The following is an 18,071-nucleotide window of genomic DNA, read 5'->3' on the forward strand; positions in this document are numbered from 1 at the left end:
AAGTGCAAAGGTGAATTGAGTTATTACACACGCGCACTTCACAGTGCAGGCGTTCCCTAACGGAAATATGCAGATGTATTCTAGAACAGGCTAATAGGATCTCGCTAGCTCGTGCTTGGCTCTGCCCACCTTCCTTGCTTGTTCTGCCCACTGTGATTTATTTGTTCCCATTGAAAACGACAGGCTATGGTCTATCTTTTAGTTATAAAAATCTTTGGTTGAGGGTACTATCCCTGCCTGTTTCTTTACACTATGCTCACAGCCGGCTGCAGACAATGCTAATCAAATTTTCTACATTTTGATGCCATATTTCTTATTATATAAAATATATGCAACGAATTAATTTTTCCACCAACATGTTTCTGTGCCAATGCACCACGCAACCAATAAACAAAGCATACCTACTTCAGGCACTTCAGTATCATCGTTTGCGTTTTCAACAACACAATAAATTATGTCAATCTCGACACTCAAGATAATGCAGACCATCCAATGTAGGTTTACCCAATTCGAAGACTTGGTTTGACAATCTCTGAATGTCATTCAACTGTTTGGTGTTTTGTAACAGATGTCTCTTTATATTCATCAAATGGCCAGCTGCACAGTTTGAAGTAAAAAAAATAATAATAATAATACATATATACACACACAGTACATTTTTAAGTGACCGGGATTGCAAAATAAATCAGGGATTTATTTCCATTGTGGTCCCTATTTTTGCCATGAATACATTTACATACTGTAGATACAGACACATTATAGATTTAAAAAAATGCTCGACCTCCAGATGAGTATAAGGGCAGAATTTAAGTACAGTACTTACAAGCTTGTTTTGGTTGGTCTGTAGTTTATTCTTTTAGATGTTTGGGCTGCTGGTGAACCATGATGTGCAGGCATCATCAAAGTGACACTAGATTAGCAATTTGCCGGTCTTTAGGCTATCTATAGCTAGATTTCCATCCAATTGGCGACAGATTTTCATGTGAATAGTCTAGAATCTGCAACAACAACAAAAAAAAGTGAATTTTCCCATTAGAGTTGGGTTTCTATCAAATTGACTTGTTGCGGATAAAAGTCTAAGCATAAATATGTAGTGCACATGAAAACAACGTGTGCGGCTAAATTCCCATACCAAATAAAAAATACTAATTCATCGATTTCCATCGTATTTTCAATTCCAGGCCTACAGATGGTTTTGACACAAAAAATGTTGATTAGGTATGTGGCACATGCACTCTAGCCAACAGTTTGCAGATAGAGTGGGGGAATTTGGGGTATTTTGGATACCTAATGAGAATATTATGGACAAAAGCGCAAGATCATTTTTAGTTGTCAAACTGCAGCCAAACATCGATCATCATGTCACCAGAATAAGACCATCGATATTTATTGAAAGGAGCATCAAGCTCATCACCATGCACTTTCACCACCCTGTGAAGTCCATATCTTATTTCATCTGTAGCCTAAAAAACTGCATGCTTTCCCATGATGTCATGACATTTTTTTATCTGACGTACTTTACTCGCATAAAAAGGTTGGATGGAAACATGGTTAATGTCAAGTCATTTTGAGGATGCTAGAATTATTATTATTATTATTATTATTTTGGACCAACATGCACCCCCCACAGCAACTCGCCCAAGCCTTCCCCATTTCTCCTTCTCCCAAACCAGTCAGCTGATGTTCTGAAAGAGCTGCAAAATCTGGACCCCTACAAATCAGCCGGGCTAGACAATCTGGAACCTTTCTTTCTAAAATTATCTGCCAAAATTGTTGCCACCCCTATTACTAGCCTGTTCAACCTCTCTTTCGTGTCGTCTGAGATTCCCAAAGATTGGAAAGCAGCTGCAGTCATCCCCCTCTTCAAAGGGGGGGACACTCTTGCCCCAAACTGCTACAGACCTATATCTATCCTACCATGCCTTTCTAAGGTCCTCGAAAGCCAAGTCAACAAACAGATTACCGACCATTTCGAATCTCACCATACCTTCTCTGCTATGCAATCTGGTTTCAGAGCTGGTCATGGGTGCACCTCAGCCACGCTCAAGGTCCTAAACGATATCTTAACCGCCATCGATAAGAAACATTACTGTGCAGTCGTATTCATTGATCTGGCCAAGGCTTTCGACTCTGTCAATCACCACATCCTCATCGGCAGACACGACAGCCTTGGTTTCTCAAATGATTGCCTCGCCTGGTTCAACAACTACTTCTCTGATAGAGTTCAGTGTGTCAAATCGGAGCGTCTGCTGTCCGGACCTCTGGCAGTCTCTATGGGGGTGCCACAGAGTTCAATTCTTGGACCAACTCTCTTCTCTGTATACATCAATGATGTCGCTCTTGCTGCTGGTGAGTCTCTGATCCACCTCTACTCAGACGACACCATTCTGTATACTTCTGGCCCTTCTTTGGACACTGTGTTAACAACCCTCCAGGCAAGCTTCAATGCCATACAACTCTCCTTCCGTGGACTCCAATTGCTCTTAAATACAAGTAAAACTAAAGCATGCTCTTCAACCGATCGCTGCCTGCACCTGTCCGCCTGTCCAACATCACTACTCTGGACGGCTCTGACTTAGAATACGTGGACAACTACAAATACCTAGGTGTCTGGTTAGACTGTAAACTCTCCTTCCAGACCCACATCAAACATCTCCAATCCAAAGTTAAATCTAGAATTGGCTTCCTATTTCGCAACAAAGCATCCTTCACTCATGCTGCCAAACATACCCTTGTAAAACTGACCATCCTACCAATCCTCGACTTCGGAGATGTCATTTACAGAATAGCCTCCAATACCCTACTCAACAAATTGGATGCAGTCTATCACAGTGCAATCCGTTTTGTCACCAAAGCCCCATATACTACCCACCACTGCGACCTGTATCAAATCAAATCAAATCAAATTTTATTTGTCACATACACATGGTTAGCAGATGTTAATGCGAGTGTAGCGAAATGCTTGTGCTTCTAGTTCCGACAATGCAGTAATAACCAACAAGTAATCTAGTTAACAATTCCAAAACTACTACCTTATAGACACAAGTGTAAGGGGATAAAGAATATGTACATAAAGATATATGAATGAATGATGGTACAGAGCGGCATAGGCAAGATACAGTAGATGGTATTGAGTACAGTATATACATATGAGATGAGTATGTAAACAAAGTGGCATAGTTAAAGTGGCTAGTGATACATGTATTACATAAAGATGCAGTAGATGATATAGAGTACAGTATATACGTATACATATGAGATGAATAATGTAGGGTATGTAAACATTATATTAGGTAGCATTGTTTAAAGTGGCTAGTGATATATTTTACATCATTTCCCATCAATTCCCATTATTAAAGTGGCTGGAGTTGAGTCAGTGTGTTGGCAGCAGCCACTCAATGTTAGTGGTGGCTGTTTAACAGTCTGATGGCCTTGAGATAGAAGCTGTTTTTCAGTCTCTCGGTCCCAGCTTTGATGCACCTGTACTGACCTCGCCTTCTGGATTCTGGATGATAGCGGGGTGAACAGGCAGTGGCTCGGGTGGTTGTTGTCCTTGATGATCTTTATGGCCTTCCTGTGACATCGGGTGGTGTAGGTGTCCTGGAGGGCAGGTAGTTTGCCCCCGGTGATGCGTTGTGCAGACCTCACTACCCTCTGGAGAGCCTTACGGTTGTGGGCGGAGCAGTTGCCGTACCAGGCGGTGATACAGCCCGACAGGATACTCTCGATTGTGCATCTGTAGAAGTTTGTGAGTGCTTTTGGTGACAAGCCAAATTTCTTCAGCCTCCTGAGGTTGAAGAGGCGCTGCTGCGCCTTCTTCACGATGCTGTCTGTGTGGGTGGACCAATTCAGTTTGTCTGTGATGTGTACGCCGAGGAACACAGAGGATGTGTACGCTCCCGTTGGCTGGCCCTCGCTTCATACTCGCCAAACCCACTGCCTCCATGTCATCTACAAGACCCTGGTGGGTAAAGTCCCCCCTTATCCCAGCTCGCTGGTCACCATAGCATCTCCCACCTGTAGCACACGCTCCAGCAGGTATATCTTTCTAGTCACCTCCAAAATCAATTCTTTCTCTGGCCGCCTTTCCTTCCAGTTCTCTGATGCCAATTGACTGGAATGAACTACAAAAATCTCTGAATCTGGAAACACTTATCTCCCTCACTAGCTTTAAGCACCAACTGTCAGAGCAGCTCACAGATTACTGCACCTGTACATAGCCCACCTATAATTTAGCCCAAACAACTACCTCTTTCCCTACTGTATTTATTTTGCTCCTTTGCACCCCATTATTTTTATTTCTACTTTGTACATTCTTCCACTGCAAATCTACCATTCCAGTGTTTTACTTGCTATATTGTATTTACTTTGCCACCAAGGCCTTTCTTTGCCTTTACCTCCCTTATCTCACCTCATTTGCTCACATCGTATATACAGTGCCTTGCGAAAGTATTCGGCCCCCTTGAACTTTGCGACCTTTTGCCACATTTCAGGCTTCAAACATAAAGATATATAACTGTATTTTTTTTTTACAAATCAAAAACTGAAAAATTGGGCGTGCAAAATTATTCAGCCCCCTTAAGTTAATACTTTGTAGTGCCACCTTTTGCTGCGATTACAGCTGTAAGTCGCTTGGGGTATGTCTCTATCAGTTTTGCACATCGAGAGACTGACATTTTTTCCCATTCCTCCTTGCAAAACAGCTCGAGCTCAGTGAGGTTGGATGGAGAGCATTTGTGAACAGCAGTTTTCAGTTCTTTCCACAGATTCTCGATTGGATTCAGGTCTGGACTTTGACTTGGCCATTCTAACACCTGGATATGTTTATTTTTTAACCATTCCATTGTAGATTTTGCTTTATGTTTTGGATCATTGTCTTGTTGGAAGACTAATCTCCGTCCCAGTCTCAGGTCTTTTGGTCCTGTATTTGGCTCCATCCATCTTCCCATCAATTTTAACCATCTTCCCTGTCCCTGCTGAAGAAAAGCAGGCCCAAACCATGATGCTGCCACCACCATGTTTGACAGTGGGGATGGTGTGTTCAGGGTGATGAGCTGTGTTGCTTTTACGCCAAACATAACATTTTGCATTGTTGCCAAAAAGTTCAATTTTGGTTTCATCTGACCAGAGCACCTTCTTCCACATGTTTGGTGTGTCTCCCAGGTGGCTTGTGGCAAACTTTAAACGACACTTTTTATGGATATCTTTAAGAAATGGCTTTCTTCTTGCCACTCTTCCATAAAGGCCAGATTTGTGCAATATACAACTGATTGTTGTCCTATGGACTGAGTCTCCCACCTCAGCTGTAGATCTCTGCAGTTCATCCAGAGTGATCATGGGCCTCTTGGCTGCATCTCTGATCAGTCTTCTCCTTGTATGAGCTGAAAGTTTAGAGGGACGGCCAGGTCTTGGTAGATTTGCAGTGGTCTGATACTCCTTCCATTTCAATATTATCGCTTGCACAGTGCTCCTTGGGATGTTTAAAGCTTGGGAAATCTTTTTGTATCCAAATCCGGCTTTAAACTTCTTCACAACAGTATCTCGGACCTGCCTGGTGTGTTCCTTGTTCTTCATGATGCTCTCTGCGCTTTTAACGGACCTCTGAGACTATCACAGTGCAGGTGCATTTATACGGAGACTTGATTACACACAGGTGGATTGTATTTATCATCATTAGTCATTTAGGTCAACATTGGATCATTCAGAGATCCTCACTGAACTTCTGGAGAGAGTTTGCTGCACTGAAAGTAAAGGGGCTGAATAATTTTGCACGCCCAATTTTTTAGTTTTTGATTTGTTAAAAAAGTTTGAAATATCCAATAAATGTCGTTCTACTTGATGATTGTGTCCCACTTGTTGTTGATTCTTCACAAAAAAATACAGTATTAAATCTTTATGTTTGAAGCCTGAAATGTGGCAAAAGGTCGCAAAGTTCAAGGGGGCCGAATACTTTCGCAAGGCACTGTAGAATTGTTTATATTATTGTATTATTGTATTATTGACTGTATGTTTGTTTTACTCCATGTGTAACTCTGTGTCTTTGTATGTGTCGAACTGCTTTGCTTTATCTTGGCCAGGTCGCAATTGTAAATGAGAACTTGTTCTCAACTTGCCTACCTGGTTAAATAAAGGTTAAAAAATAAAAAGCATGCCTACAGGATATTTTTGAAGTAGCCTCATCAGATTAAAACATTGTGACTTGTTGTGTTTATGCCACATATAGGAAGTCCAGGATCCAGTTGCAGAGGGAGGTGTTTAGTCCCAGGGTCCTTAGCTTATTGATGAGCTTTGAGGACCCTATGATGTTGACCGCTGAGCTATAGTCAATGAATAGCATTCTCACGTAGACATTAACACAGCCAAAAAGTAATAATTATGACTAAACCTCACCCATTTCTAAACTTTCTCTTCCTAAAATTTGATTTTAAACCTAACCGTATGCATAATCCTAACCATAAATTAAGACCAAAAAGCACATTTCTGTAGCCAATTTAGACCTTGTGGCAGAGGAATCTGACTTTGTGGCTGTTCTATGTAGTGGAAACTGCTGAACACCCACTGGAACCCAGCAAGAGAAGGTGGTGAAGCTAGGTAGCGCAAGCTGTTAGCAAATGAGGTCTAATCGCAGTGCCAGTAACAGGCAGCATGCCTTGGTAAATGGTAACATTTAACGCTAATAGCTGGTTAGCAAAATCTTATTAAAATAACTAGCTAGATAGATATCTTTAGATTTCAATGATAAATCACTGACTATAACCAGAACAGGAGCCGTAGCTAACTAACACGTAAAGTTGTTGGCTACCGTTAGCAGCCGTTAGTTAATATCAAAACAGATAATGAGTAGAAAAGCTCAGCTTGCAAATATCTTGTGAATGCCAACTATAGTACTTAACAGGATTTTGTTTTCTTAACTTCTGACTGTCAATTATATGATCTAGCTAACTATAGTTAAGTCGCAGCTATATTTACTAGATAACTTGACAGTTGTGATAATATTGTATGGCTATTGCAATCCATCTAAAGTTAGCTAGCTATCCAACTAACTAACATTTTTAAACACAGCTGTAACCTTATGCTATAACTTGGTGTTATTAGAATAACAGTCGGCTATTTTATCATGAAACTACCAGCAGAGTCGTTAGTGAAATTTGCTACATGATTATGATTGGACTGTTATTTTTCTCCCTCTTGCCTTGGTAAGCCAGCTACACACACCCACTCCTTGCTGCATGATTTTCTTGCTCGAGCTAGCTACCTACATTTGTTGAGGGGTTGTATCACAGAGTTTGATGTGGGCTATTTATTGTGATGATAACGATTCTGCTTCCACCCTCTGTCTTCACACAGTCTGGTATCACAGACTAGACGTAACATAGTGGATCTGGAATCACTGGCCACTTTAATAATGGAACACTAGTCACTTTAATAATGTTTACATAGTGCTTTACTCATCTCATATGTATATACTGTATTCTATTCTACTGTAGTTAGTCAGTGCCAGCCCGACGTTGATTGTCCTAATATTTATATATTTCTTATTTCCATAATTTTTCTTTTAGATTTGTGTATTGTTGTGAATTGTTAGATACTACTGTACTGTTGGAGCTAGGAACACAAGCATTTCACCACATCCACCACAATATCTGCTAAATATGTGTATGTGACCAATACATTTGATTTGACTGGTAGGGCTAGGCATGAATAGTCATTGAGAATGGTGAAAAACATCTATTACATTGCCATTAAAGTGAGATGACAAAATTATTGTTAATATAGCTATTATGTGATCCATTTTGGTCAAAATAGGCAAACAATTGTTGCTGCGCCACATTGCGATGGTGACTAATGATTTATTTTAATAAATTTCGAAGATATAGCATTAATTATTAAATTGATACGAACAATAAATTATGGCTAATAATACATTTGTTGAAAGTAATGAGCATTACAAACCAGAAACATGAAGATAAGAAAGATTTTGTGCCCTTCTCGCCAGCTGTTATTTCTGTCTCAAGGCTGTGTCACTCCCGCCCCGCCGGGAGGTACAAAAGTAACTTTGCGTTAGTTCTGTTCTTGGTTTATTTAATTTAAACTAATTTACTCTAGAAATGAAGTTACATTTGCTTATGCTAGAGGACATATATACGTTGTTTGTCATAAAATATGGTGTCTCTAGCTCTATCGATGTCACGTTCGTCATAAGGAGTAGACCAAGATGCACCGTGGTATGTTTCCATCCATTAGAACAAAAACAACAACACGAACAAACGAAACGTGAAGCTAATATAATGCTCTCAGGCAACTATACATAGACAAGATCCCACAAAGCACAATGGGAAAATGGCTACCTAAATATGATCCCCAATCAGAGACAACGATAAACAGCTGCCTCTGATTGGGAATCATATCAGGCCACCATAGAAATACAATTCCCCTAGATAACCCACCCTAAATCACACCCTGACCCAACCAACATAGAGAATAAACATGGTCAGGGCGTGACAGTATCCCTACCCCCCCCCACACACACACAAAAGGTGCGGACTCCGACCGCAAAACCTGACTCAATAGGGGAGGGTCCGGGTGGGCATCTACCATCGAGGGCGGCTCCGGTGCGGGGCGTGTTGCCGGATGCTCCAGACCGTGGATCGTCGCCAGAGGAACCGGACCGTGGATCGTCTCCGGAGGACCAGGACCGTGGATCGTCTCCGGAGGACCAGGACCGTGGATCGTCGCCGGAGGAACCGGACCGTAGGTTGTCGCCGGGAACTCCGGACCGTAGGTTGTCGCCGGGGACTCCGGACCGTAGGTCGTTGCCGGGGACTCCAGACCGTAGGTCGTTGCCGGGGACTCCAGAACGTGATTCATCGCCGGAGGCTCCGGACCGGGAACCCTCGCCGGAGGCTCCGGACCGGGAATCCCTGCCGGAGGCTCCAGACCGCGTATCCCCGCCAGAGGCTTCGGACCGCGAGTCCCTGCCTGAGGCTCCGGACCGCGGACCGTCTCAGGAGGTTCCGGACCGCAGACCGTCTCAGGAGGTTTCGGACCGCAGACCGTCTCAGGAGGTTCCGGACAGTGGACCGTCTCAGGAGGTTCCGGACTGTGAAACGTCGCCGGAAGCTCTGGACTGGGAACTGTCGTCGGAAGCTCTGGACTGTGGAGGCACACTGGAGGCCTGATGCGTGGGACCGGTACAGGCGGCACCGGGCCGATGACACTCACCTCAGGGCGAGTGCGGGGAGGAAGCACAGGACTTACTGGACTGTGAAGGGGCACTGGAGACACAGTACGTATGGCCGGCGCAGGATATACTGGGCTGGGGAGGCGCACTGAAGGTCTGGAGCGTAGAGCTGGCACAACGCGTCCTGGCTGGATGTTCACTTTAGCTCGGCAAGTGCAGGGCACTGGCACAGGACGCACTGGGCTGTGAAGGTGCACTGGCGACACAGTGCGTAGAGCCGGCGCAGGATATCCTGGACTGAGGAGGCGTACTGGAGACCAGGAGCACTGAGCCGGCACAACCGGTCCTGGCTGGATGCTCACTTTCGCACAGCAAATGCGAGGAGCTGGCTCAGAACGCACAGGGCTATGGATGTGCACTGGAGACACATTGCGTATCTCTGCCAAACATGGTCCCACGTTCCTCACGGCGACTGTCTTGCTCCAGACACCAAAACATCCACTCTACCTCATCACTCCCTCTCAATTAACTCACAATACTCCTCGCTCAGTCTATCCCAATATTCCTCTTCGCTCTCAGATTCGCCCCTGGGGCTGCCTCTCGGGCTTCCGTCATGGTCGTGAACTTCGGAGTCGCCGTTGATCCTCCTGAGTCTGCTTCCATGGAAGGCTTTCGTCACCTGCCATTATCTCCTCCCAAGTCCAGAATGTCTTCTCCTCCTGGCCACGCTGCTTGGTCCGTTTGTGGTGGGATCTTCTGTCACGTTTGTTATAAGGAGTGGACCAAAGTGCAGCGTAGTTTGTGTTCATCATATGTACCAGGGCAAGTGCATGCTCAAAGTGTGCGGCTGTGACGAGTACCTCCTGGATAAATGCTCCAAGAGGTTTGTTTGTTGGGCTCTAGTGAGCACTGCATGTAACCAATGCATATACATTGAAGCCTAACATTAGTTCTGACTCAGGACTATATCTTAAAGGTCCAATGCAGCCATTTTTTATCTCAATATCAAATCATTTTTGTTTAGCAATTAAGTACCTTACTGTGACTGTCTTCAATTAAAATGGTAAAAAAACAACAATTAAAAACAGTTTCTTAGCACAGAGCAATTTCATGATTTATCTCAATATCAAATCATTTTTGAGTAGCAATTAAGTACCTTACTGTGACTGTCTTCAATTAAAATGGTAAAAAAACAAACACTTAAAAACAGTTTCTTAGCACAGAGCAATTTCATAATTTGTCTCAATATCAAATAATTTTTGAGTAGCAATTAAGTACCTTACTGTGACTGTCTTCAATTAAAATGGTAAGAAAACAAACACTTAAAAACAGTTTCTTAGCACAGAGCAATTTCTTAAGCAAGAATTTTGCTAGAATTGTCTAGTAGGTATCTGAGTGGGGAGGGGGAAACTGAAAACAAGCTGTTATTGGCAGAGAGGTTTGGAACTCTCGTTCTTATTGGTCTATTAACTAATTTACCGCCTGGTGATGTCACCAGGCATGCCAAAGCTCCATCCCACCACAACAGGCTGAAACTTCACAATTTCACAGTATTATTCCAACCTCAAAGTGTGGAGAAGAAAAAATAAATATATACACTACCGTTCAAAAGTTTGAGGCCACTTAGAAATGTCCTTATTATTGAAAGAAAAGTACATTTGTTGTCCATTAAAATAACATAAAATTCATCAGAAATACAGTGTAGACATTGTTAATGTTGTAAATGACTATTGTAGTTGGAAATGGCAGATTTTTAAAGTGTACATAGGCGTACAGAGGCCCATTATCAGCAACCAATGGCACGTTGTGTTAGCTAATCCAAGTTTATTTTAAAAGGCTAAATGATCATTATAAAACACTTTTGCAATTATGTTAGCACAGCTGAAAACTGTTGTTTCTGATTAAAGAAGCAATAAAACTGGCCTTCTTTAGACTAGTTGAGTATCTGGGGTATCAGCATTTGTGGGTTCAATTACAGGCTCAAAATGGCCAGAAACAAAGAACTTTCTTCTGAAACTCGTCAGTCTCGATCAACGCTGTGTACTACTCCCTTCACAGAACAGCGCAAACTGGCTTTAACCAGAATAGAAAGAGGAGTGGGAGGCCCTGGTGCACAACTGAGCAAGAGGACAAGTACATTAGTGTCTAGTTTGAGAAACAGACGCCTCAAAAGTCCTCAACTGGCAGCTTCATTAAATAGTACCATCAAAACACCAGTCTCAACGTCAACAGTGAAGAGGCGACTCTAGGATGCTGGCCTTCTAGGCATAGTTCCTCTGTCTGTGTTCTTTTGCCCATCTTAATATTTTATTTTTATTGGCCAGTCTGGCTGAGATATGGATTTTTCTTTGCAACTCTGCCTAGAAGGCCAGCATCCCGGAGTCGCCTCTTCATTGTTGACGTGAAGAGGCAAGTCCCTATTTTTGTTGTTGTCTATTCTTCCTGTTGTCCATGAAGATTTATGTGCGAATCGGCATCTACCGTGGAGGGGGGCAGATTTGTGACAACGTGAACACGCAGCGTGTGCCTTGCTCTAATTCCAAGTTTTACACACACACAAAACACGTGGTGTCACAGACAGTGATTCACTCATCAAGATATATATTGTTGCTATTTATCCGATGGTAATGTGTTGATCTGTAATTTTTACACTTATAATTGGTTCAGGGTGATTTACCGTGGCTGTGCTTGTCTCCTAGGTGGAACGAGTGGCTGACATACGACATGTACATTCCAGACATCCCCGGGGCTCCCGCCTCTGTCTCTCCATCTGCTCTGTGAAAGGCAGGAAGGGGAAGAAGGAGGCAAGCACTCAGTTTAATCAGACACCCCAGACCTTTAAGAGTATAAATGATACCCACTAACTAGAACAGTGTTGAATGGTCTTACTTGAATGACCCGAGGTGTCCTCTATGTGCATGTTGAATTACTTATCGACTTGTGGCGTGGAGCGATCATGGCTGTGTAACCTAGGCATGAAGACTGTAACCAACACCTGGGCTGAGTGATATCACCTGAACGTCGGAGAGATGGGTTTTCGTGCCTATGATGAATTAGAGATAAATGTCTCTAAAGGCCATCCTTTGCGAGCAACCTACTTTACACCTCGAAGCCAATTAACTTGAACTAAAACATAATCTGTTTGTTTGCCTCCTATTCTTTTCAATTAAATTCAGTACGACTTTTATTCCACAAGGGGGCAATTAGGATGTTTGTGTTGTTAGTTACAAGTACCCCATATAAAATTAACATAAGCCTGTAGGACTGCATTCATTATTCTTTGTGGAAGGATGGCCATTCACAATATGTGTGTTAGTAACCGAAGCCACCCTTTGACCATGATCCTCTATGACTGCACTCACACCCTGGTGTCTGGGAAGATGGCTCTGAACATGTGGCCTGTACCCCGCGGCCTGGAGGACCTACCTCAACCCCATCGAAGTCACAGGCTTCAACCCCAACAAGGTAAACATGTTAGTTAGCATGTTAATATGACCACTCTATATTTCTATGATCTTCAGTTCCTATTACAGTATAATGCCTATATTTCGCACACACAGGAAACACCCTGTCTAGCTGGAGTTTGACTACTTCAACTATCCTGTCAAGTTCCCAGACATAACCACTGTGGAGGAGCATGCTAACTGGACAATATCCAGGGAGCTGGGCTTCAACTACTACCCGTCAGGCCAGGTAATAGCATACATGGATATAAAACATTAGGAACACCTGCTCTTTCCGTGACATAGACTGACCAGGTGAAAGCTATGATCCCTTATTGATGTCACTTGTTAAATCCATTTCAATCAGTGTAGATGAAGGATAGGAGACAGGTTAAATAATGATTTTTAAGCCTTGAGACAATTGATACATGGATTGTGTGTGTGTGCCATTCAGAGGGTGAATGGGCAAGACAATATATTTAAGTGCCTTTGAAAGGGGTACGGTAGTAGGTGACAGGCGCACTGGTTTTAGGGGATCAAGAACTGCAAAGCTCCTGGGTTTTTCACGCTCAACAGTTTCCCGTGTTTATCAAGAATGCTACACCACCCAAAGCACATCCAGCCAACTTGACACAACTTTGGGAACCAATGGGGTGAACATGGGCCAGCACCCTGTGGAACGCTTTTGACACCTTGTAGATTCCATTCACCTGAGGAATTGAGGCTGTTCTGAGGGCAAGAAGGAGTGCAACTCAATATTAGGAAGGTGTTCCTAATGTTTTGTACACTCAATGTGCACAGTAGCTGGTCTGATGTGATGTCTGATCCTTTGCAGAGTAAAAGAGTGGCGCGAGACCACACCTTAACAGACAGTGATAGCGAGCAGCTGAGACAGGTTCGCAACTGAGACCCCCTGTTTGAGATCACCGAGCAGGAGCAGGACTTCCTCTGGAAGCACAGCTCCTGTCAGAAGCAGTACTTTCACCACCACAGAACTAGAATCAGTAGTCACCACCACACTTTACCTGGACAGAACCACCTAGTGAGGCCTTGACTAGCATGTCTACTGTCGCTTACTCACCAGGCAATAGTGTATAATTATACCTTTCCCAAGATCCTACTGGCTGTCAAGTGGAACTCAAGAGATGAAGTAGCACAGGTGACATGTTTGTTTTTAACATTATGGAGCCAACATTTTTTAAAGACACTTCTCTCAAAAATGGAGAATGAAAGAAAATGTATTCTGAAAGTCTTCAGTCACCTTTCTGTGAACTCTTGTGGGAATTGAATCCTCTTCTACTGCAGCACTTATACCAATGTGATAGTGGTGAAGTTACTGTTGTTTTTCTTGCTCATAGATGTATTGCCTTCTGAAGGATTGGCCAGCAATAAACCAGAGCAAGCCATGGAGCTGCTGGATTGTAACTATTCAGACCCAATGACCCGTGACTTTGCAGTTTGGTGCCTTGAGAAGTACTTGACTGATGACAAATTCAGTTGGTCCAGGTAGGATTTATTTGGCTTTGGCTTCCAGAGTGACTTTCCTCTCACGTTTCTTTGATTGTTTGGACGGTTGTCAAATATAAAATGTCATAATGACTATAATCTCCATACTCTCTTGTCAGGTTCTTAATATGAGCAGTACCTTGATAACCCACTGGTACGATTTCTGCTGAAAAAGGCCTTCACTAACCAAACGATAGGACTTATTTTTCTGGCACTTAAAGTGAGTTACTAATAGTTACTTTATTGAGTCAATTCCATTACTTTCACAGAGGTGACTAATTGCTAATCGCCCTATAACTCATCCACATTCACTGTCCATTATGTGCCCCAGGTCTGAGATGCACAATAAGACGGTGAGCCAGCGGTTCGGCCTGCTCTTAGAGTCCTACTTCCACGCCTGTGGCATGTACTTCAAGCACCTATGCAGACAGGTGGAGGCCACGGAGAAACTCATCAACCTCACTAACGTCCTCAAACAGGAGAAGGACGAGACTCAGAAAGTAACCCAGCACTCCCTCTTTTTCTAATACACTCAGGCTTATTGTGCAACATGATGATCTGTTAGAGAATCTCTGTGGCTTCAGCTTACTGTTCCACGTTTCTGTTTCACTTCTGAAACTGACATCAGTGGCTCTGTTTACCTAATGTTGTGAAAACTAGGCTTCACATTTCAAATAGGACATCTATCTTCACAGCTTGCTCTGTGTGGCCCTTGCAGGTGCAGATGAAGTTCCTGGTGGAGCAGATGAGGACGCCAGACTACATGAATGCCTTGCAGAACTTCACCTTTCCCCTCAACCCTGCACACCAGCTGGGAAACATACGGTGGGCATGCCACACTGGTACTCCTGTGCCTTACCCACATTCTGTATATAGACACTATTGAAACTGTAGATGGGGCATTCTGTTTCAATGGCTAAAATGGTCAGCAATCTCTCTTAAATGGCCCTAGTGGGAATATTACATTAATTTGATCTAAAACAGAGAAGGGAACCTTTCTTTTCTAGTTCCCCCTCATAACGTTCTGCTCATGCATGAAAATGTGAAATGTCATCGGTAAACCGATTGTCAACCGAAGTGCTCAGCCGCTGGGCCCTTCAGTGCGGACGACTTGCACTCTAACACTGTTCATCCAATTGATCAATGAAATTAATGCAGCTGCATGTGTTGCTTGCGCCTTGTAAAATGCTCTGACACCCCCAGGCTTGAGAAGTGCAGAATCATGTAATCTGCCAAAAGGCCACTGTGGCTCAACTGGGAAAACCCTGACATCATGTCCGAGATCCTCTTCCAGAACAATGAGATCATATAAAAAAATTGAGATGTTGAGTCCGAGTCAGGTTTCATATTCATTCTGCATTCTAAAGAAGAGCTTTACCTTGTAATGTTGTACTGGATCAGTTTGGTTAAATGGATGGAATATATTTAAATTCTGCCCACTGAATATGACTTTGTTTGTTTCAGACCTGCGACAGAACATGCTAACACTTCAGATCATCAGAATCATGGAGAACATTTGACAGAACCAGGGTCTAGACCTGAGGATGTTGCCGTACAACTGCATGTCTCTAGGTGACCGTGTGGGGCTGATCAACGTGGTGCGGAGCTCTCACAACATCATTCAGATCGTGTAAATGTGGCCTGAAGGGGGCACTACAGTACAACAGCTCAGAACTACACAAGTGGCTCAAAGACAAGAACAAGGGAGAGATATGAAGAAACTATATGTCGTATGGGCACTTTCCTTCACAATTGTGTTGGTTTGAAAATCGTAAATCATGGCTCAGATTTGACATTGTAACTCTGTATGTAGGTATGACCTGGCCATTGGCTTGTTTACACGATCCTGTGCTGGGTATTGTGTGACCACCTTTATCCTAGGCATCGGTGACAGACACAACAGTAACATAATGGTGAAGGACGATGGGCAGGTAGGACCTGAGTTCTCAAGCTATTGTCATGATTTTTTACAGACTCTCTTCCATACTGTCTGCTTTAACAAATGGACTGATATCAGTATATACTGCTAAATCAACCATTTTCAACATAGACTATATATTTCAATGGCCAAATTTATGCTTGGGGCAGATTTTTTGAGGCTAGAGAATTCAGAGGCAACAAGGGGAATGGTATATACTGATTCTTCTGCATTTTCCCTCCTATTCTGTTTCTCAGGCTCTAAGAGATGTGCTATAAGGCCTACTTGGCCATCAGGCAACATGCCAACCTGTTTTCCATGATGTTGGGCTCCGGGATGCCTGAGCTGCAGTTGCCTACATCTGTAAGACCATGGCACTGGACAAGACTGAACAGGAGGCCCTGGACTACATCATGAAGCAGATGAACGACGCCAACCACGGCGGCTGGACCCCCAAGATGGACTGGATCTTCCACACCATCTGCCAGCACGCACTCAACTGAGCCCAGGCAGGGATTCCTTCACCCTGCCGGACACACCTGCCAACTGTGAGCGGCACATCCATACCTCATGAACTGATGGGTGATGCCCGACTGTCTAACCGAGCACTTAACAATCCAGAGCGATATAATTGTATTTTTTTAACTGTATTTGTTTCCTGCAGCAGCTTAACTAACTCGCCTTCTCTAAAACCGTTGTTTCCTGCAGCAGCTTAACTAACTCGCCTTCTCTAAAACCGTTGTTTCCTGCAGCAGCTTAACTAACTCGCCTTCTCTAAAACCGTTGTTTCCTGCAGCAGCTTAACTAACTCGCCTTCTCTAAAACCGTTGTTTCCTGCAGCAGCTTAACTAACTCGCCTTCTCTAAAACCGTTGTTTCCTACAGCAGCTTAACTAACTCGCCTTCTCTAAAACCGTTGTTTCCTGCAGCAGCTTAACTAACTCGCCTTCTCTAAAACCGTTGTTTCCTGCAGCAGCTTAACTAACTCGCCTTCTCTAAAACCGTTGTTTCCTGCAGCAGCTTAACTAACTCGCCTTCTCTAAAACCGTTGTTTCCTACAGCAGCTTAACTAACTCGCCTTCTCTAAAACCGTTGTTTCCTGCAGCAGCTTAACTAACTCGCCTTCTCTAAAACCGTTGTTTCCTGCAGCAGCTTAACTAACTCGCCTTCTCTAAAACCGTTGTTTCCTGCAGCAGCTTAACTAACTCGCCTTCTCTAAAACCGTTGTTTCCTGCAGCAGCTTAACTAACTCGCCTTCTCTAAAACCGTTGTTTCCTACAGCAGCTTAACTAACTCGCCTTCTCTAAAACCGTTGTTTCCTGCAGCAGCTTAACTAACTCGCCTTCTCTAAAACCGTTGTTTCCTGCAGCAGCTTAACTAACTCGCCTTCTCTAAAACCGTTGTTTCCTGCAGCAGCTTAACTAACTCGCCTTCTCTAAAACCGTTGTTTCCTACAGCAGCTTAACTAACTCGCCTTCTCTAAAACCGTTGTTTCCTACAGCAGCTTAACTAACTCGCCTTCTCTAAAACCGTTGTTTCCTGCAGCAGCTTAACTAACTCGCCTTCTCTAAAACCGTTGTTTCCTGCAGCAGCTTAACTAACTCGCCTTCTCTAAAACCGTTGTTTCCTGCAGCAGCTTAACTAACTCGCCTTCTCTAAAACCGTTGTTTCCTGCAGCAGCTTAACTAACTCGCCTTCTCTAAAACCGTTGTTTCCTACAGCAGCTTAACTAACTCGCCTTCTCTAAAACCGTTGTTTCCTACAGCAGCTTAACTAACTCGCCTTCTCTAAAACCGTTGTTTCCTGCAGCAGCTTAACTAACTCGCCTTCTCTAAAACCGTTGTTTCCTGCAGCAGCTTAACTAACTCGCCTTCTCTAAAACCGTTGTTTCCTACAGCAGCTTAACTAACTCGCCTTCTCTAAAACCGTTGTTTTTTTATTTATTTAACTAGGCAAGTGAGTTAAGAAGTCATTCTTATTTACAATGACGGCCTACCCCGGCCAATGCTGGGCCAATTGTGCGG

The 18,071-nt window shown here is 43.4% G+C and overlaps 1 pseudogene; it reads left to right on the forward strand.

Moving 5' to 3' along the window:
- Positions 1-8,631: 8,631 nt before the first annotated feature.
- Positions 8,632-16,326, forward strand: LOC109898789 (phosphatidylinositol 4,5-bisphosphate 3-kinase catalytic subunit alpha isoform-like; annotated as a pseudogene).
- Positions 16,327-18,071: the final 1,745 nt, after the last annotated feature.

The sequence above is a fragment of the Oncorhynchus kisutch genome, linkage group LG10 (genome assembly GCF_002021735.2).
Source record: "Oncorhynchus kisutch isolate 150728-3 linkage group LG10, Okis_V2, whole genome shotgun sequence".
Taxonomy (NCBI): domain Eukaryota; kingdom Metazoa; phylum Chordata; class Actinopteri; order Salmoniformes; family Salmonidae; genus Oncorhynchus; species Oncorhynchus kisutch.